Source organism: Mirounga angustirostris, unplaced genomic scaffold (assembly GCF_029215605.1).
Source record: "Mirounga angustirostris isolate CCGP_5_RB_7025 unplaced genomic scaffold, mMirAng1.0.hap1 SCAF_3, whole genome shotgun sequence".
NCBI classification, from domain to species: Eukaryota; Metazoa; Chordata; class Mammalia; order Carnivora; family Phocidae; genus Mirounga; species Mirounga angustirostris.
Window position 1 is genome coordinate 29,698,173 of NW_026991711.1, and position 21,895 is coordinate 29,720,067.

Sequence of the window (21,895 nt, forward strand, 5' to 3'; positions counted from 1 at the left end):
ATTTCTTACATGCTTCATTCATTCAACAAGTATTTATTGAGCCCCTTGGCTGCACATGCCACCAATACAACCAGGAACAAACCATAGGCACCTGACCACAAGTTGCTGTCAGTCTAGGTACATGGAGACAAGTAACCAAAGATTACAATGCAATTACTTTTAGCCTCTTGTGTGGCCATGTTCCTAAAATTACCATGACTGTCAAACCTGAAACTGACAAAATTAAGATGTAGTAGAAAATAGATGTAAAAGGATCTCATTTCCACAACAAACCAGATACTCCCATTTAAAAAATCTGCTCCAACACCAAATATTTCTCTTGCCTAATTTCACTCAATTATTCAGAAAACATTGCTGCATCCCTGTAATCCAGGAAATTGTAGAATTTCCTACCAATTTCACTATTTCTGAGCTAAATCTAATACAAACTTTGTTAGTATATAAACTGGAGCAGGTTCTATGCCAAAGTTTCTGACTCGTTAAATAGGGATCATAATAATACATTTATTCTGCAATTATTATGAGCATTAAATGAATTAAATTATATAAAGTGACTAGTACATAATAAATATTCTCTATTCCCTGCATTTATTTTAAAGTTTGTAAATCTAATATTGTTGGCAAGTTTGAATTTAATCAGTGGTGTTTTTGTTTTTTTGCACTTCTATTTTCCTTTGGCCTATTTTCACAATTTCCAATAAAATTTGTATTTGCCTCATGAGACTTTCACAAGCATTGTGGTAGTTGAGGGCTGATTTTCTGGATCTGAAGAGATAATGGTAAAAATATTGGTTCTGAAACTATACAATCCTGAGTTCAAACCAACCTCTGACACTGCTCAGTCCAAATGTATCTGACATGAGGATCATCTGACAAGAGGAGCATCTTAGAAGCAATGTGTGTATGTAAGGCCTATGGTATCTTGACATTTAGGAAACACAGTAATCTGTGCAATGGTAAGAAATTTATTTAAACTCCTTAATTTGCCATTTCTTCATTTGTAAACTTATTTTACTCATAAACCTATTTCTTAAAGTTGATAGAAGTAAATGAAATAATACATATGTGGCGCCTGGCATAGTGCCTGGAATGTAATGAATGATTTATACATGTTAGCCATTAATAATTGTATCCACATTTTGCATTGAGAGGATGAAATATAAATCGATCCTCATTCTCTGCAATAAACCATAAACCTGTCCCCAGAAGGGTCTATAGAAAGAAGTCATTATCATTGCCTTTTTAAAGGGAAACACATTAGGAGATTAGAGATTAGATTCTAATTTTGTCATTTACATGTAAGTGGGAGATTGCTGTAGTATGGTGGCTCTTTTGAAAGGATGAGTAGAGTCCAAAGAGAATTGGCAGATCAGCCCCCTGGAAATCATCTGTGGAATTCATCCTTGGGAAAGTGACTTCTAGAATGAGGTCTGGAGGACGAGCAGGAGTTAACCAGTTAAGCACAGGGGAAAGAGATCTTCAAGCAAGAGGAACAGGATGCACCAAGAACTGAAGGTGAGAAAGAGCCAGGTGTGTTTGAGACTAATCAATGTTATTCATGAAGTTGTACTGTGTTTACAAAATACTGCATATTTGACCATAAGTAATGAATGCACTTCTTTCAAGATCAGAGGATCATTCCTAGATCACAGAACTTTAGATTCTTAAAGATTTCAGAGATCAAAACTAAAGCCTTTCCTTTTTTGAGATAAGGAAACCAAAGTTTGGATGAATGAAAGAGAAAAGGGGTCAATAGAGAGAAGGTAGCTAACATGATGGGCACCTATTATGTGTCAGACAAGCGACATTCTGTACATACAATAGATGAGGAGACTGAGACATAGAGATGTTAAATAACTCACTCAAAGCCATAAATTTAATAAGAGTAGAGTCAGAATTCAAATCCAGATTTACAATCCTCCAGATTCTAGGATTGTTTTCACTATACTCCCTGGAATTTGTGTGAGCTGATCCACCTGTGAATTTATCTCCACAATGGCATTATAATTGTTTGTTTTTGCACTAGTCTATAAGCTTCTGGTGAGTCTTTCTATTTGCAAGCACATTTTCTGGAAGATGAATGAGCCCAAAAAGATATCAGATGACTGGATGGATGGATGGATGGATGGATGGATGGATGGATGGATGGATGGATAAGCATTTGAGAGATTACTTGGATGGATTTTTCTGAGGGTCTACCCAATTACCTTTCAAGCTTATTGTGAAACTTTCAAATAAACTTCTAAATCTAATTAATCACCAACATTTCAAAAAGTCAATAAGAAATCTACAATAATTTTAAATTTAACAAATTCAAAACCAAATGATTCTGAATAGAGTAATAAAGGGCAGATCCGGAATAGAAGCCCTACATAGTGAGTTCCTTGCAGACACAGTCCATGGCCCATTTATCTTTTTGTCCCTAGTATCTGGCCTCAGAGCATATTTGGCATGCATGTACTGAAAGGCTAATCCGTCAACAGTTCTGACTAGAGTCATGCATGCATGGCTAGCCTTGTAAATAATAGAAGGAGGACAATTCTGTATTTTCTGGTGGACCAAAGGAAGAAAAGAACTAATGTTTTACCACACAAAAGACCTACATTTATTGTCTTCATACTGAGATTCCAATGAAGCTATTAGACCTCAAATTAAATGTTGATTATGGGCAAGAATGACATGGAACATATCTAACCATTGGTACATACAGGTATCAACTAGTCAGAACAGATGTCATGGCCTAACAAAAGGATACCTCAATACATCAGAACAGATAACAGTAAATAACCAGTTCAATGCACAGCGTAGGGCATGAATGTCAGCCCTGCTCAGAGGTCTTTCGAGATGAGATGAGAAGCAGAGACATGGTTGATGAAGAGCAGGGACACTGATAACAGGGAAGAGGATCTAGAGGCTAAAATGTGAGGACCTGCTTTTAGGAATGGGATAGAAGACAGTTTCCAGAATTCAACCATATAATTCTTATCAGTCTTGTAGCAAGGCACAAGGGTTGCTAGAAAGAGTGAGCACGGATCAGATGTTTGCATATTTGGTGCTAGATAACCTGAGTATTGACCTAGAGTTCTCTACAAAGAATGGAATTAGTTCAGTGGTCTCTAGGGTTAAACTGAACCTCCAGGATGGAGATTGATCACATGGTTCAGCTGTGGGGAAAGAAGAAAACCACTGTGACTTAGAAAAGAATATCATTTGAAAAGAATATCATTTTTGTTAACAGGGCTGGCTTCCTTTCTTCTTTCCTCTTTCTGTGTCTTTTCTGTCTGAATCAGCTAGAATCAGTTTCTGTTGCTTGCAATACTATTACATAAGATACTCTGCCTTATTATCGACACAATATCCTTATTAATTCTATCTAAGCTCATTAGCTCTTTGAACAACCAACTCCTTATTCATTAGGTATTTCTGCAGGTGTTCATGTAATTTTGTGGGTTTAGCTGTAAAATATTTCAATTCAAGATAATGGACAAAAACTACTTGAGTAAGATTTAACCATGTAAATAATGGACTTTACCCCCATGATTTTATATTGAAGAGGCCACTCTCAGTTATTGACTACTGCCAAGTTCCAACATTCTTTCTCCACAGCCTCATCCTTTGGTTCATGCTGATTTTTCTCTCAGAAATGCCCTTCCTACCACCTCCACCTGTGGAAAGCGTATTTATTCTCAAAAGACTGATTTAAGTATCAACTCTGCAAAGCCTTCCCTATTTCTCAGGTTAGAACTAATCACTCCACATCTGTGATTCCTGGCAACATCACCTCTGTTGGAACAGTGCCCAGGTGTGCCTTGAACAGCAGATAACTGGGCTCCTCAAAGAATTCATTGTAGATTACCAGAGCTATGACAAATATAAAAGCCATATCTATAACTCATTGGCATAAAGATGAATGTATTAATATTACATACTAAAACATTTACTTTGACCTAAAAGTTCATTTCTTTTTTCCAATTTCAAAAGAAAGTAAACCTTTTCTGTTTAGTAGAGTGGAACCTTGGCACTGTGTCCACTGTCTCATAAGGAAGTTTTCCCTGTATGCATGTGCTCTCACTTATACATTTTTCTCATTTATGCAATCCACAGCTTAACGAGGCTTCTCTGAGAGACAAATTTGGTTTCAGAATATGGGGATAGGATCAAACTTGAGATAAGAGTAAATGATTCAGCATTAAGGGGGTTCTCTTAAAGGAGGCTTTTATTTTTTTCCTAATTGAATGACTCAAATATATAATGATTCTTTTTTAAAAGAGTCCAAACCCATTGACAGTTTGCTAGTTAAAAGTCTAGTTTTCTATAGAACATTTTTCTAGATAGAACCAGGGCTACTATGGGCATTAACAGTCATTTGTTTTGTTTGCAGTTTACCGATTTAGAGCAATATTTGAGTTAATCTGAAATAAAATAACTATCATTTGTGTGATGCTTTACAATTTACAAAGCACTTCCACATATATTACTCATTTAATCTACATCTTACCTTGAGAGGTTGGTGTCTTTTATTTTTCATTTGACAGGCAGGAAAAACAAGCCTCAGATGGATGAAGTGACTTCCCCAATGTCACACAGCTGGTAGTACAGAGTCTGGGACTCATGCCCTTAAGGTTCTTCTAATCCCAGAATCTCATATTCTTTCCAGTATATCATGCTGCCCATAGGGAAAAAAAGCATATATATAAACACATGCATTAAAGAGTTGAGCTCATACTTCCAAGTAGATTGATGTTCTTTTAGAAAACCTAATGGCATTTTTATAGATGTCATTGTTACGAGTTTAGTTCTAAAACATTCAACAAAAGATGGTTGACAAAATTTATTTTCAGTGGAAGTCAAAATTAACTGAACAATTATTTTGAATTTATATGAAATTCTATGGATCATGAACTTTGATAGAAATTATAATAAATATGTCAGGAATGGATAGATAAGATACATATTTTTAATGTCAAATTCCAAGTCTTTTTTCCTTAGCTTGTTAGATCTCCCTTTCCTTCCTTTCTCTTCTCTGTCTCTTAAGCCTCACCTTAGATGTAGACCCCTTTCATACTCTCTTTTGGTAAACAACCTAAAACAAACTTTTCTGTGAGTCATCTTTTATCAACCTCTTTGCTCCTGAAAGGGGTAATTTCCTCACAAATAAAATAAAAGGAAGACATGAGTAGCTCAGTCAATTAAGCATCTACCTTCAGCTCAGTTTCCTGGGATTGAGCCCCACATCAGTCTCTTTGCTCAGGGGGGAGCCTGCTTCCCCCTCTCTCTCTCTGCCTGATGCTCTGCCTGCTTGTGCTCTCTGTCAAATAAATAAGTAAAATCTTAAAAAAAATAAAACAAATGGAAGAAAGGAATTGCATTGAGCAAGTCTGATCTTGAGTTCTACAAACCATGAAGACTAACTCATACATTATCTAGAAAAACAAATGAGGGCTATTAAAGTCAGCATGAGCACTTACTCTTCACAAGAAATTTGGGCAAAACAAAGAATGAGATTTTAGAGATTTCAGGACTGTAATCCAATGCCAGGCAATACACGAATCGACCCTTTCAAGTAAAAATTTGATAGTAGTTTCACAGTTCTGGGAACTAGTGTGACTGAAAATAAATTATTTTAAGCCAAGTTTGCAAGGCCAGGAAGTGAATAACTGAATAACTGAATGTGAATATGTCATCCCAGTTCAATTTCATTTTGATTATTCACAGAAGAAGGATCAGGAAATATTTATAAGATTTTTCTGGAATGATTTCTGCAGTTTAAAAATATTCTATTTTGCTCAGAAATAAAAATCAAATTACTTTAATTTCACAAATGTCTTGATACTACACACCTTGCCACATGGTAGTCTCTTCCATTGTGATAAGAATATAAATAATGATATTATATGATTTTTAAATAGACAACTTAATTTCCTTTTACATTCTATATTTCCCAACCTTTGGGTCTCCGGGTCACGAAACAAAAGGTATGTTTCGGGTGTGGCCTCACGAAGCTGGTGCTACACAGATTGTTTTACCCACAACAGACATCCTAACCAGAAAGTCAGCAATTCAACCGAATGCTGCCTTAAAACCCAGCTTAATATAGCAATGAGTAATGTTTGCACAATGTGTGTTCCTGTATATATTTATGCTTTTTTTACATAGTAAAATAATACAGTCATGACATACTTTTTTTTCCCAAAGACCTGAACAATAATAAATGCATTAATTAATTTTAAATGTTTTTCATTAGCGAGAAAAATTCTGAATTACAAAAGACAAATTTGATGTGCTCAGTGATATTGTTTAGAGATGAATGTTTACATTTTATTTCATATTTTATAATATGGTCTTACAACTGCTTAGCCACATAGACATTAGGTGAGACTTAAAGTGTCTCAAGCATCTCACAGAATAATAATTTTTTAAATTATTGGAATAAAACATAGATTTGCCTTTAATCCATTACCTACGATATTTTTTTAAAAACTGGTGACAAATTAAAACACAAATGCTAGTAGCTTAATATTGCAGCCAAATTGAGAAAATCTGGCCAAATTTGATTCTATTCAAGAATAAATTTTCATTTTCAAAAGATATAACGGCAACTATCAAAATTAATAAAACTTTCTATACACATAGGCCCTTTATAACCTGTGGAGTCCATTGTACCCCATGGCTGCATGTTTTATGCTGTTTCAAAAAATAATAATAAAAATAGATTTGGAGTTATCAATTCATTTTGGAAATAAAGGGATTAATCCTATTAGAAACAATAAAAGCAAGGATAGAGAGCTCAGAAATGGACCCTCAACTCTATGGTCAACTAATCTTCGACAAAGCAGGAAAGAATGTCCAACGGAAAAAAGACAGTCTCTTCAACAAATGGTATTGGGAAAATTGGACAGCCACATGCAGAAGAATGAAACTGGACCATTTCCTTACACCACACACAAAAATAGACTCAATATGGTTGGAAGACCTCAATGTGAGACAGGAGCCCATCAAGATCCTAGGGGAGAACACAGGCAGCAACCTCTTCGACCTCAGCCACAGCAACTTCTTCCTAGAAACATTGCCAAAGGCAAGGGAAGCAAGGGCAAAATGAACTATTGGGACTTCAACAAGATAAAAAGCTTTTGCACAGCAAAAGAAACAGTCAACAAAACCAAAAGACAACCGACAGAATGGGAGGAGATATTTACAAATGACATATCAGATAAAGGGCTAGTATCCAAAATCTATGAAGAACTTATCAAACTCAACACCCAAAGAACAAAGAATCCAATCAAGAAATGGGCAGAAGACATGAACAGACATTTTTCTAAAGAAGACATCCAAATAGCCAATAGACCCATGAAAAAGTGCTCAACATTGCTCGGCATCAGGGAAATCCAAATCAAAACCTCAACGAGATACCACCTCACACCAGTCAGAATGGCTAAAATTTTCAAGTCAGGAAACAACAGATGTTGGTGGGGATGCGGAGAAAGGGGAACCCTCCTACACTGTTGGTGGGAATGCAAACTGGTGCAGCCACTCTGGAAAACAGTATGGAGTTTCCTCAAAAAGTTGAAAATAGAGCTACCATACGACCCAGCAATTGCACTACTGCGTATTTACACCAAAAATACAAATGTAGTGATCCGAAGGGGTACGTGCACCCTGATGTTTATAGCAGCAATGTCCACAATAGCCAAACTATGGAAAGAGCAAAGATGTCCATTGATAGATGAATGGATAAAGAAGATGTGGTAGATATATACAATGGAATATTATGCAACCATCAAAAGGAATGAAATCTTGCCATTTGCAACGACGTGGAAGGAACTGGAGGGTATTATGCTGAGCAAAATAAGTCAATCAGAGAAAGACATGTATCATATGATCTAACTGATATGAGGAATTCTTAATCTCAGGAAACAAACTGAGGGTTGCTGGAGTGGTGGGGGGTGGGAGGGATGGGGTAGCTGGGTGATAGACATTGGGGAGGGTATGTGCTATGGTGAGGGCTGTGAATTGTGTAAGACTGTTGAATCACAGACCTGTACCTCTGAAACAAATAATACATTATATGTTAAAAAAAAAAAAAGACGATAGCAGGAAGGGAAAATTGAAGGGGGGGAAATCGGAGGGGGAGATGAACCAGGAGAGACTATGGAATCTGAGGAAAAAACTGAGGGTTCTAGATGGGAGGGGCATGGGGGGATGGGTTAGCCTGGTGATGGGTATTAAAGAGGGCATGTATTGAATGGAGCACTGGGTGTTATACGCAAACAATGAATCATGGAACACTACATCAAAAACTAATGATGTAATGTATGGTGATTAACATAACATAATAAAATTAAAAAAAAAAAAAAGAAACAATAAGAACAGTACCTGGAACAAAGACCCTCCCATTGGAAGAAGGGCAAGTATTTTCCACAATACTAGGAAGAGAGTGCTGAGAAGATGCCAATGTTCTGAAGATATAAAGAGAAATCTAATCAAGAAAAAATGACCTGCAGAGGGTCAAGAAAGACAAGATATTGCAGTCCCAAAAAGCAATGAGGTTCAGGAAATTTAAAAAGAGGTAATAGGAATAGAATATAGGTAGGTTTGGTTCAGAAAAAGAGAGAGAGAGAAAGACAGAAATAGAATTATTAAAACTGGGACAAGTAATTAGAAAAGGTTCAAGTAAAATTTTCTGTTTTAGATTGATACTGTGTCCAGCACTTATGCTTTGCCTGAGCCTACTGGTGGAAAGTAACTGAACTTAGCTGCTGGTAGAGAAAAAATTCTGGGGCAGAAGCCAAACAAATAGTGTACTATCAGCAAATTGTACTGAAAAAAGGAATATGCTTTTATATAAATATGCGCTATGGTAGATTGCTTTTAAAGATGGCCACCAAGTTCTCTTATCTCTGTATGTGTAGGCCCCTCCCCTCTTCCCTTTAAGAACAGGAATCTATTTCGCCTCATCTCAGTTCTGGCCTGGACTTGTGACTTACTTTGACCTAGAGGATGTGGCAGAAGTAATAGACTTTGTGACAGTTCTGGGCTGAGGATTTGAGAAACATGGCAGCATCCACTCCTGCTTTCTGGAAAGTCAGTTGTCATGCTTTAGGAAAGACAGTCTAGACTGCTGGAGAAAGGGATGCACATGGAGGAGAATCAAGGTACTCTAGCCATTTACCCATCCCAGATGAGACAAGAGACATGTAAGACCATTTCTGGTGTTCCAGACCCAGTCCAGCCACCAACTAATTGCAGCCATATGACCCCAGCTGACAGACACTACATGAAGCAGAAGTAATTGTCAACCAACCCATAAAAGATTTTTAAAGATTTTATTTATTTATTTGAGAGAGAATGAGATAGAGAGAGAGAGCATGAGAGGGGGGAGGGTCCGAGGGAGAAGCAGACTCCCTGCTGAGCAAGGAGCCCGATGCGGGACTCAATCCTGGGACTCCAGGATCATGACCTGAGCCGAAGGCAGTCGCTTAACCAACTGAGACACCCAGGCGCCCAATCCACTATTTTTAAAGTGGTTACTTATACAGGAATAGATACTAAAATTTGCAGCAAATTAAAAGGGAAGATGAACAGTGGCTGGAGAGTAGCAGATGGATTTAAACTGAACTTTTTTATTAATGCAACAAGAAATAATCAATGTTAGGATAGAAGCAAAATGATGGCAATAAAAGTGGCAAAGAAAGTCAAGTAATGAAACTGGGAGGGCTGATGGTTGAATGGCAAAAAGTGCTTTTTTAGGGGCGCCTGGGTGGCTCAGTTGTTAAGCGTCTGCCTTCAGCTCAGCTCATGATCCCCAGGTCCTGGGATCGAGCCCCGCATTGGGCTCCCCACTCTGCGAGAAGCATGCTTCTCCCTCTCCCACTCCCCCTGCTTGTGTTCCCTCTCTTGTTGTGTCTCTCTCTGTCAAATAAATAAATAAAATCTTAAAAAAAAAAAAAGTTGTTTTTTTAAAAAGGGAACCAAAAAAGTATCATGAACACAAGGAGAAAAATAAATTGTTCTGATAAAAGAAAATTAGGTCATTTTCAATACAGTAAAAGAGCTTACTACTGCATTCCAATTTGAATATGACTATAATTCTAAATCTGGACAAAATTTAAATAGAAAATCTCTTTGGAGAAATCAAGAAACTACCAAGGCAGTCAATATTTAAAGTGCCAGATCTTCGAAAGAAGGGAAATTCACTGATATCAACCCAACATTCTGCAGCACTCTCCCCCTGAAGGAATTTGATGACTCCTGAGCTACACAGGAAGGAGAGACTAAGAAACCAAGCAGAAAGCAGTGTCTAAAAGTCTGCCTACCTAAATTGGTATTTCAGTAGTCTTACTATTGAAAAATTAGGGCCCTCCAAGGAGGGGAATCCTTAGAAAATCTCTCATACTTCCAGTTAAGAATCCAGGACTATATTATAAGAAAAAATATGAAACAAAACCTTACCAAGACTGAAACTCATCTTTGAATCCGATAAACCCCAGATAAGAGTCAAGTGATCTTCCCTTAATCTAACTGCCAATCAGAAAAGGAAAAGAAAACTCCTCCTTGGAAGAAATAGCATCTGTGAAAGTCTCAAATTATCTCTACAATTTTTCAACCACAGTGCCTTGTGCTCAATAAAAAACTCTCAGGTACGCCTGGAAAGGACCAAATATCTGGCAAATAAAAGAAAGAACAGACAATGGAAACAGAGTTACAGATGATCCAGATTTTAGAGTTATATAGCCTTTGAAGTTATCATAAATATATCCAAGGAAACACATGACAAGATGGGTAATTTCATCAGAAAACTGGAATCTTCAAGAAATATTTAAATATAAATATTCTATAAATGGATAGTACAATAATAAAAATTTAAAATTCACTGATGGGATTAACACCAATTAGATACAGCAGAAGAAAGGATTGGAAACTGGAAGCAAGTTCAATAAAATGGATCCACTGAAGTTTGGAGAAAAAAATTATTTAAAAAAACAGTACAGAGTATAAATATATAGGACATGGTGAAAAACATCTAACATATTTATAAGTATCCCAGAAAAAAATGACAAGATAATGAGAGAGAGGGAAAGAGAGAGAAGAGGGAGGGGGAAGGAGGATTAATGATGCAGAGATAATAATGAAGAGAAACTGGCTGATAAATGTTCAGAATTGATAAAAGCATGTCACACATTGAAGAAATTCTATGAATCTCAAGCAGAACAAGAACAACAAAATACTCAAGTACATTATAGTAAAACTATTTAAAACCAAGATCAACAACAACAAACACCTTTAAATTGAATACTGCAAAATATTTAAAAATGTGAATTGAGTTGCTTTCCTTGAAGCTCCTCTGCAATTATATGAACACACATGGTCAGTGTTGTCTTATATGCTCTTCTATTGGCTTGGGACCAATAGAAGGTCCCAAGGGCAGATCCAAGAACATTTATTGGGTGACTTTATGTGATTTACTGAGACACATGGGTAAAAGAATAAGAAACTTTGCCCTTCAGGCTTCTCTTTACTTCTTTTCATATCTCTTGACTTCCTTTAAGACCCTTTTTAGAAAGCTTCTCCATCTCCCTGGGATAGAATCTTAGAATTGACTTTGTCACCTAAACACACATACACACCCACACCCTGCCCTCCACACATACACATTTGAGCCTTGAAACTTAAGGTGGCATCTCCATCTACAAAATCTCTCCCTAACCAAGTTTAGGCAACAGTGAAGTAAAAAAAAATGTTTTTCAAACCTTAATCATTTAAGTTGTGATTAAAATTGCTTTGAATTTATTTCCTTCCTGCAAGTGTCCTCTCAGCACCTCAAAGATAGCCTTAGATTATCCATTTCCATCTCTTCCTCTAACTGTGTGACAATGTTTCCTTGGCTACAGGAAGTGTGTTGCTAAGCAGCACATTGTTGTGCTGGATCTAAGACAAAAACCAACACCAGCAATGAAAATAGTCATGTGATATAATTATTTCCTACCTGTAATCAGCTATGGGGTTTTGTTAAAACCCAACAGACTCTATCTGAAAAACAATGTGATTTGAAAAGAATCAACATTCTTAGAAAATTTCCAGTAAGTCCTACTAAAAATTGTACACTATCATTAATTAAATTCACATGTTGTTAACAATTAAACACTCATAGATAATTGAATTCAATGACTTTACAATTGAAACAATACTATGTTAGAAAAAACACAGCATTTTATCTGTCATTACTGAGCATCCCCCCACTCTCCCATTTTACTACTTTTCACGAAAACATTCATTTTGCCCCACTAGTGCTATTATTTGGAATTTGAGAACTAAATTATTTTCAAAATTCTCTAGTAGCACATTTGCCTGAAATGGTAAAGGATAGTGAGAAACATACAAGGTATAAAATTAGCAAATACTTATGCCAACAGATGAATAACCTAAATGTGGAATTTCTTATTTTTCTATGTCTGGAAATTCAAATGAGCTTCTAACCATTTTTTTTTTCAGACTCTACATGCCATTTCATTACATTATCTTCTAGTGAATGAGTCATCTTTGTCTACACATCTTATCTTCCTTCCCAGGGATTTTTCCCTGTCCCAGGTCCATATATTTCCACCTGTAGCACCAGAATAATGATGGGCCAAATTAGGTTGATTAAACTACCAGCCCAAGTAAGCTCCTACCAACTTGAGCAGTTTCATCTTTGTTGATAAGGCAATGAAAGGATTGCTGTGAACATTGTCTGCTTTCATAAGAGAATTACATTTTGGCTCCAGTTGATTAGACTTCTACTTTAGGGTGAAACTTTCTTCAGGAATATACCAACTAGGACCCTAAAGAATATAGCATGTTTACTTCACATGTAAAATATGTCATCATCTATGGGAACAGATTCTTTTATGAGAAAAATAACCTTTTCAAAATATTGTATTGTGGTTTTTTGGGTTTTTTGTTTGTTTTTGTCTCAAAGAAGATGCACTAATATCTGCATGCTAGGCATGACAGTTGCTAAGAACATAGCAACAAATTTGGTTCTTTCATGTGGGCAGATCCATCAGAAGACTCATTAGCTGCTGGCTTTGTTTGTCTCCCAGGAATGGAACTGAAGAATCTCACCAAAGGACCTCTTTACTCCTCTAAGTGTTTCTCATGAAAGGACACAAATGTATCCCATCATTTTATTTATTATTTCCTTATCAATTCATCAGGATAGCCCCATTTTATCTCCGTGTGCTCTGGGAAGAATGGCTCTGTCTTAAAGTAATCATATATGTCAAATAGTTCCAAATCAATTGTTAATCAATTGATTTTTATGTGAATTCTACCCTCTGCAATATCTGGAGTACCTCAGTCTTCTCTGAATTTTCCCAAAGCAATTTATTTGCATCTTTTATATGACCCTTAGTATGTGTGATGGGCTAAATTATGTTCCCTACAAATTCATTGTTGAAGTCCAAACTCCCAGTACTTCAGAATGTGGCCATATTTAGAGATAGGGTATTTAAAGAAGCAATTAGGGTAAAATGAAATCATTAGGGTAGGCCCTAATCCAATATAACTGGTGTCCTTATTAAAAGAGGAGATTAGGGGCGCCTGGGTGGCTCAGTCAGTTAAGCATCTGCCTTCACCTCAGGTCATGATCCCAGACTCCTGGGATCGAGCCCCACATCAGGCTCCCTGCTTAGCAGGGAGCCTGCTTCTCCCTCTCCCTCTGCCTGCTGCTCTGCCTGCTTGTGTGCTCTCTCTCTCTGTCAAATAAATAAATAAAATCTTAAAAAAAAAAAAAAAAAAAAAAGAAGAGGAGATTAAAGAGACTTCAGGGAAGATGGCAAAGAAGGAGGATTCTGGGCTCACCTTGTTCCACAGATAGAACTAGGTAACATCCACATCAGTGTAAATAACCCAGAAAGTGACTCAAAGACTGGCAAAACAAATTTTCTACAGCTAAACATAGAGAAGAAGCCACACCAAAAAGGGTAGGAAGGGCAGAGGCAGTCAGGAAACAAATTGATCCTTGAGACTGTCCATGGGAAAGAGGGACACCACAGGCACAGAGAAGGGATTAGAGCAGCCCCCATAGCAGGCACTGCAGGCATGGGGTGCCTGCACTGGAAAGATGAATCTCCATAACACTTGGCTTTGAAAACCAGAGGAACTTAACATCATGAGTTCTTCTAGTCAGTGGGGCTTAACTCCTAGAACTTTAAAAATCAGTGGCCAAAGGAAACTGAATCCCCACCCTTAAAGAGATAGCATAACAAACATCCCCTCTGAGATACAGCACTGAAGCAGCAGTTGAAAAAACATGAGGTATACAGGAAGGAGATTTAAATCTCAGAACATGAGCTAGAGGGGCAGGGATCTTTAGGAGATTTCCAGAAGAACAAAAAAGCTAGTTGGTGCCATTTCCCTCCCCTGACCCCCAGTCTAGTTACACAGAGAGCTGCAGGAACCAGCAGAGCCTGAACACTCTCCACCTAGCTTGGTAAGTGCTCCCACTCCTGCTTTCTTCTGCAGATGTGCTCTCTCCAACTCGGCCTCCCAGTTTTCCAAAGCAGCACCACAAACATGGCAGTGTGCAAGCAGCCTCAACAGGAGCCAGGCCAAAGTGATTCCTGTCCCAGGAAGACAGGAAGATAACCCACACACTAGTTTAACTGCAGCCCAGCAGTGAGCTGGTGGCAGACAGCCAGTCTGACTGCAGGCTCCATCCACCAGCGAAAGCTTCTCAGGAGCCAACATAGGAAGAGCACCTTGCAGTTCAGTGACTGAAGTCCTGGCAAAAGATTGGTCTAAACCAATGCAAGCCCAAGATGGCCTCAGACTGGCCCATGAACAACACAGGGACCAAGCCCTACCCACAACAGGCAAACAAGGCATTGCAGATAACTGGACTGAAGGTAAACATGGGTCAGCCACAACAGTATGGTGCATGCAACCCACGGAGGAGACACCCCTGAAGTGCAAGTTTCTGGCAAACAGAGAAAATTGCACTGTAGGCCACTACAGGACCTCTTCTTCATAAGACCACTACTTTTGAGATCAGGAGATGTAGTTGACTTTCCTAACACATAGAAACAGACACAGAGGTTTAGACAAAATGCATGAAATAAAAGAACAGGACAAAATCACAGCAAGACAGCTAAACAAAACAGAGATAAGTAATATGCCTGATACAGAATTTAAAGTAATGGTCATAAGAATACTCACAGGACTTGAGAAAAGAGTGGGAGTCCTCAGTGAGATACTCAACAAAGAGAAAGAAAACACATTTTTTAAAATCAGAGATGAATAACTCAATAACTGAAATTAAAAATACAATAGAGAGAAAAAATAGTAAACTAGATGAAGCAGAAGAACAGATCAGTGACCTGGAGGTCAGAGAAGAGGAAAGCAGTCAAGCTGAACAGGAGAGAGAAAATAATAATAATAATAAATAAAAATAGATTAAGGGAACACAGCAACACTGTCAAGTGTAATAACATTTATATTGTAGGGATCCTGGAAGGAGAAGAGCGAGAAAATGTATTTGAAGAAATAATAGCTGAAAACTTCCCAAATCTGAGGAAGAAAACAGAAATCCACGTCCAAGAGGCACAGAGAGCCACCAATAAAATCAACCCAAGGAGGTCCACACCAAGACACATAGTAATTAAAATTACTGATAGAGTACTGATAGAGAATTTTAAAAGCAGCAAGAGAAAAGAAAATAGTTACATACAAGGGAAACCCCATAAGGCTATCAGCTGAGCTTTCAGCAGAAACTTAGCAGGTTAGAACGGAGTGGCATGATATATTCAAAGTGCTGGAAGAAAAAAACCTGCAAACAAGACTACTCTATCTAGCAAGGCTATCATTCAGAATAGGAGGAAAGATAAAATGTTTTCCAGACAAACAAAAGAGAAAGGAATTCATCACCAATAAACCAGCTTTATAAGAAATGTTAAAAGGGACTCTGTGAGTGGAAAGAAAGACCATAAGCAGCAGTAAGAAAAGTAGGAAGCAAAAGTAGTAAATAAAATATATCTATAAAAATTAGTCAAGGGGGGGGCGGAGCAAGATGGCGGAGGAGTAGGAGACCTGGATTTTGTCTCCTCTCAGGAATTCAGCTGGATAGGGATCAAACCATTCTGAACACCTACAAACCCAACAGGAGATCGAAGAAAGGAATAGCAACAACTCTCTGAACAGAAAAGCGACCACTTTCTGGAAGGTAGGACGTGCGGAGAAGTGAATCCACGGCGATATTCGGGAGGATAATGGCGGGGGAGGGGCCTCCGTCGGCCGCTTCTGGCAAGTGATAGAGCTGCGGAGCACAAAATCAGAACTTTTAAAAGTCTGCTCCGCCGAGGGACGTCACTCTGGTGGCTAAGCGGGGGGTGGAACCCTTGCGGGACAGTGTGGTCTCAGGACCCTCGGGGTCACAGAAAGACCGGAGGTGCCTGAGTGTGGCAGAGCTCCCAGGTATCGGAGCAGGGAAGCCGGCTGCAGAGGCGGAGCCCAGGCGCGGGCTCTCAGCTCGGAGTTGCCATAAACTGTGAGCCGCAGCCCAGTCGGGCCCCTGCTCCTCCAGCAGGGACCCAACAAGCGGCAGATCCGGGGAGACTCACCTTCCTTCCCCGGGAGGAGCTGCGCGGGAGTGCACCACAGGGATCTGCTGGGTTTGGAGACTCCACCCGGGGTCGGGTGCCAGAGATAGAAACGCGCGGTCACAGGCCGGGTGAGCACGGAGTGCGGCCGGAGACCAGGGAGATGGGAGTGACTGACGGCTTTTCTCTGGGGGCGCACTGAGGAGCGGGGCCCCGAGTTCTCGGCTCCTCCGGGGCGGAGATTGGGAGGCCGCCATTTTCACTCTCCGCCTCCAAAGCTGTACGGAAAGCTCGCAGGGAACAAAAGCCCCGGAGAGCAAACCCGAGCAGATTCCTTAGCCGGGAGGGGGCAAGGGCGGGGCAATTCCGCCTCCGGCAGAGGCATTTGGAAACCACGGCAACAGGCCCCTCCCCAGAAGATCAGCGAGAACAGCCAGCCAAGACCAAGTTTACCGATCAATGAGAACGGCAGAACTCCAGCGCTAGGGGACTACTGCACATAGAATTCACGGCTTTTTTACCATGATTCTTTAGTCTTTTAAAGTTAATTTTTTTTTAACTGTCTTTTTTGTCTTTTTATTTCTTTTTGAATTTTTCTTTTGCCCTTTTTCAACCAACATCTTATCAATCCCTTTTTTTAAAAAAAACATTTTTATTTTTCATTTTCAGAGTCATATTCTATCCCTTCATAGTAGTTACCCATATTTTTGGCTTATATATATAAGTTGTTCTCTCTTTAAAATTTTGAGATAGTTTCTTCTAACAGATTAAAAGATACCCTAAATCTCTAGTATATGGTGTTTTCTATTCCCCTGCCTGATCACATCCTCTTTTTTTTTTCTTTTTCTTTTTTCTTTTTTTAAATCCTCAACTTTCTTTTTTCAAACAACTTCTTATCAATTCCTTTTATAAAATTTTTTATAATTTCCATTTTTATAGTCATATTCCATCCCTTCATCATATCAACCCTTATTTTTGTACATATATAAGTTTTTCTTTCTTTAAAATTTTGGGAGGCACTTTCTTCTAAAAGACCAAAATACACCCCAAATCTAGTGTGTGGCACTGATCTATATACCATATAGATCATATTTGATCACATTCTGGTTTTTCTTTTGTTGTTGTTGTTTTGTTTTGTTTGTTTTTGTTTTTATCTTTATCTTTTTCTTTTTCTTTTTTTTCTTTTTCTTTTTTCTCTCTATCCCTTTCTTATCCCACTGCTTCAGGTCTTTTCTGATTTGCTTAAAGTATATTTTCTGGGGACGTGGTTACTCTGCTAGCATTTTGTTCTCTCATTAATCTATTCTCCTCTGCACAAAATGACGAGATGGAAAAAATCACCTCAACAAAAAGAACAAGAGGTAGTACCAACTGCCAGGGACCTACTCAATACGGACATTAGTACAATGTCAGATCTAGAGTTCAGAATCATCACTTTAAAGATACTAGCTGGGCTTGAAAAAAATATGGAAGTTATTAGAGAAACCCTTTCTGGAGAAGTAAAAGAGCTAAAATCCAACCAAGTAGAAATCAAAAAGGCTATTAATGAGGTGCAATAAAAAATGGGGGTGCTAAGTGCTAGAATAAATGAGGCAGAAGAGAGAATCAGTAATATAGAAGATGAAATGATGGGGTGCCTGGGTGGCTCAGTCGGTTAAGCGACTGCCTTCGGCTCAGGTCATGATCCTGGAGTCCCGGGATCGAGTCCCGCATCGGGCTCCCTCCTCGGCGGGGAGTCTGCTTCTCCCTCTCCCACTCCCCGTTTGTGTTCCCTCTCGCTGTGTCTTTCTCTGTCAAATAAATAAATAAAATCTTTAAAAAAAAAAAAAAGAAGAAGAAGATGAAATGATGGAAAATAAAGAAGCTGAGAAAAAGAGAGATAAACAACTACTGGATCATGAGGGCAGAATTCGAGAGATAAGCGATACCATAAGACGAAACAACATTAGAATAATTGGGATCCCAGAAGAAGAAGAAAGAGAAGAGAGGGCCAGAAGGTATAATGGAGCAAATTATAGCAGAGAACTTCCCTAATTTGGGGAAAGAAACAGGCATGAAAATCCAGGAAGCACAGAGAACCCCTCTCAAAATCAATAAAAATAGGTCAACTCCCCAACATCTAATAGTAAAACTTACGAGTCTCATAGACAAAGAGAAAATCCTGAAAGCAGCTCGGGAGAAGAGATATGTAACCTACAAGGGTAGAAACATTAGATTGGCAACAGACCTATCCACAGAGACCTGGCAGGCCAGAAAGGACTGGCAGGATATATTCAGAGCACTAAATGAGAAAAATATGCAGCCAAGAATACTATATCCAGCTAGGCTGTCATTGAAAATTGAAGGAGAGATAAAAAGCTTCCAGGACAAACAAAAACTAAAGGAATTTGCAAACACAAAACCAGCCCTACAGGAAATCTTGAAAGGAGTCCTCTAAGCAAAGAGAGTCCCTAAAAGCAACATAGACCAGAAAGGAACACAGACAACCTTACAGGCAATACAATGGCACTAAATTCCTATCTTTCAATAGTTACCCTGAATGTAAATGGGCTAAATGCCCCAATCAAAAGACACAGGCTAACAGACTGGATTAAAAAACAAGACCCATCGATATGCTGTCTGCAAGAGACTCATTTTAGAACCAAAGACACCCCCAGATTGAAAGTGAGGGGGTGGAAAACCATTTACCATGCTAATGGACACCAAAAGAAAGCTGGGGTGGCAATCCTTATATCAGACAAATTAGATTTTAAACCAAAGACTGTAATAAGAGATGAGGAAGGACACTATATCATACTTAAAGGATCTATCCAACAAGAAGATCTAACAATTGTAAATATCTATGCCCCTAACATGGGAGCAGCCAATTATATAAGGCAATTAATAACAAAAGCAAAGAAACACATCGACAACAATACAATAATAGTGGGGGACTTTAACATCCCCCTCACTGAAATGGACAGATCGTCTAAGCAAAAGATCAACAAGGAAATAAAGACTTTAAATGACATACTGGACCAAATGGACTTCACAGACATATTCAGAACATTCCACCCCAAAGCAACAGAATACACATTCTTCTCTAGTGCCCATGGAACATTCTCCAGAATAGATCACATCCTAGGTCATAAATCAGGTCTCAACCGGTACCCAAAGATTGGGATCATTCCCTGCCTATTTTCAGACCACAATGCTTTGAAACTAGAACTCAATCACAAGAGGAAAGTCGGAAAGAACTCAAATACATGGAGGCTAAAGAGCATCCTACTGAAGAATGAATGGGTCAACCAGGAAATTAAAGAAGAATTAAAAAAATACATGGAAACCAATGAAAATGAAAACACAACTGTTCAAAATCTTTGGGATGCAGCAAAGGCAGTCCTAAGAGGAAAGTATATAGCAATACAAGCCTTTCTCAAGAAACAAGAAAGGTCTCAAGTACACAACCTAACCCTACACCTAAAGGAGCTGGAGAAAGAACAGCAAATAAAGCCTAAACCCAGCAGGAGAAGAGAAATCATAAAGATCAGAGCAGAAATCAATGAAATAGAAACTAAAAGAACAGTAGAACAGATCAACGAAACTAGGAGCTGGTTCTTTGAAAGAATTAACAAGATTGATAAACCCCTGGCCATACTTATCAAAAAGAGAAGAGAAATGACCCAAATCAACAAAATCATGAATGAAAGGGGAGAGATCACAACCAACACCAAAGAAATACAAACAATTATAAGAACATATTATGAGCAACTCTATGGCAGCAAATTAGATAACCTGGAAGAGATGGATGCATTCCTAGAGATGTATCAGCTACCAAAACTGAACCAGGATGAAAAAGAAAACCTGAACAGACCTATAACCACTAAGGAAATTGAAGCAGTCATCAAAAATCTCCCAAAAAACAAAAGCCCAGGGCCAGATGGCTTCCCAGGGGAATTCTACCAAACATTTCAAGAAGAATTAATACCTATTCTTCTGAAACTGTTCCAAAAAATAGAAACGGAAGGAAAACTTCCAAACTCATTTTATGAGGCCAGCATTACCTTGATCCCAAAACCAGACAAAGACCCCATCAAAAAGGAGAATTATAGACCAATATCCCTGATGAACATGGATGCAAAAATTCTCACCAAAATACTAGCCAATAGGATCCAACAGTACATTAAAAGGATTATTCACCATGACCAAGTGGGTTTTATCCCTGGGCTGCAAGGTTGGTTCAACATCCGCAAATCAATCAATGTGATACAGTACATTAACAAAGGAAAGAACAAGAATCATATGATCCTCTCAATAGATGCAGAAAAAGCTTTTGACAAAGTACAGCATCCTTTCTTGATCAAAACTCTTCAGAGTATAGGCATAGAGGGTACATACCTCAATATCATAAAAGCCATCTATGAAAAACCTACAGCAAATATTATTCTCAATGGGGAAAAACTGAGAGCTTTCCTCCTAAGGTCAGGAACGTGGCAGGGATGTCCACTATCACCACTGCTATTCAACATAGTATTGGAAGTCCTAGCCACAGCAATCAGACAACAAAAAGAAATAAAAGGCATCCAAATTGGCAAAGAAGAAGTCAAACCCTCACTCTTTGCAGATGATATGATACTTTATGTGGAACACCCCAAAGACTCCACCCCAAAACTGCTAGAACTCATACAGGAATTCAGTAAAGTGGCAGGATATAAAATCAATGCACAGAAGTCAGTGGCATTCCTATACACCAACAACAAGACAGAAGAAAGAGAAATTAAGGAGTCGATCCCATTTACAATTGCACCCAAAACCATAAGATACCTAGGAATAAATCTAACCAAAGAGACAAAGGATCTGTACTCAGAAAACTATAAAATACTCATGAAAGAAATTGAGGAAGACACAAAGAAATGGAAAAACGTTCCATGCTCATGGATTGGAAGAACAAATATTGTGAAGATGTCAATGCTACCTAGAGCAATCTACACATTCAATGCAATCCCCATCAAAATACCATCCACTTTTTTCAAAGAAATAGAACAAATAATCCTAAAATTTGTATGGAACCAGAAAAGACCCCGCATAGCCAGAGGAATATTGAAAAAGAAAAGCAAAGCCGGCGGCATCACAATTCCGGACTTCAAGCTCTATTACAAAGCTGTCATCATCAAGACAGCATGGTACTGGCACAAAAACAGACACATAGATCAATGGAACAGAATAGAGAGCCCAGAAATGGACCCTCAACTCTATGGTCAACTAATCTTCGACAAAGCAGGAAAGAATGTCCCATGGAACAAAGACAGTCTCTTCAACAAATGGTGTTGGGAAAATTGGAT

At 38.5% G+C, this 21,895-nt stretch overlaps 1 protein-coding gene across 2 annotated transcripts in view; it reads right to left on the reverse strand.

The window, feature by feature from the left end:
• Positions 1 to 21,895, reverse strand: part of SCEL (sciellin) — a 311,451-nt gene that overhangs the window by 181,119 nt on the left and 108,437 nt on the right. For both annotated transcript variants that reach the window (XM_054506373.2, XM_064585976.1), the window contains exon 2: positions 4,499 to 4,666. The gene's annotated coding sequence lies outside the window, so the exon portion shown is untranslated. The remainder of the gene's footprint in view (positions 1 to 4,498; positions 4,667 to 21,895) is intronic.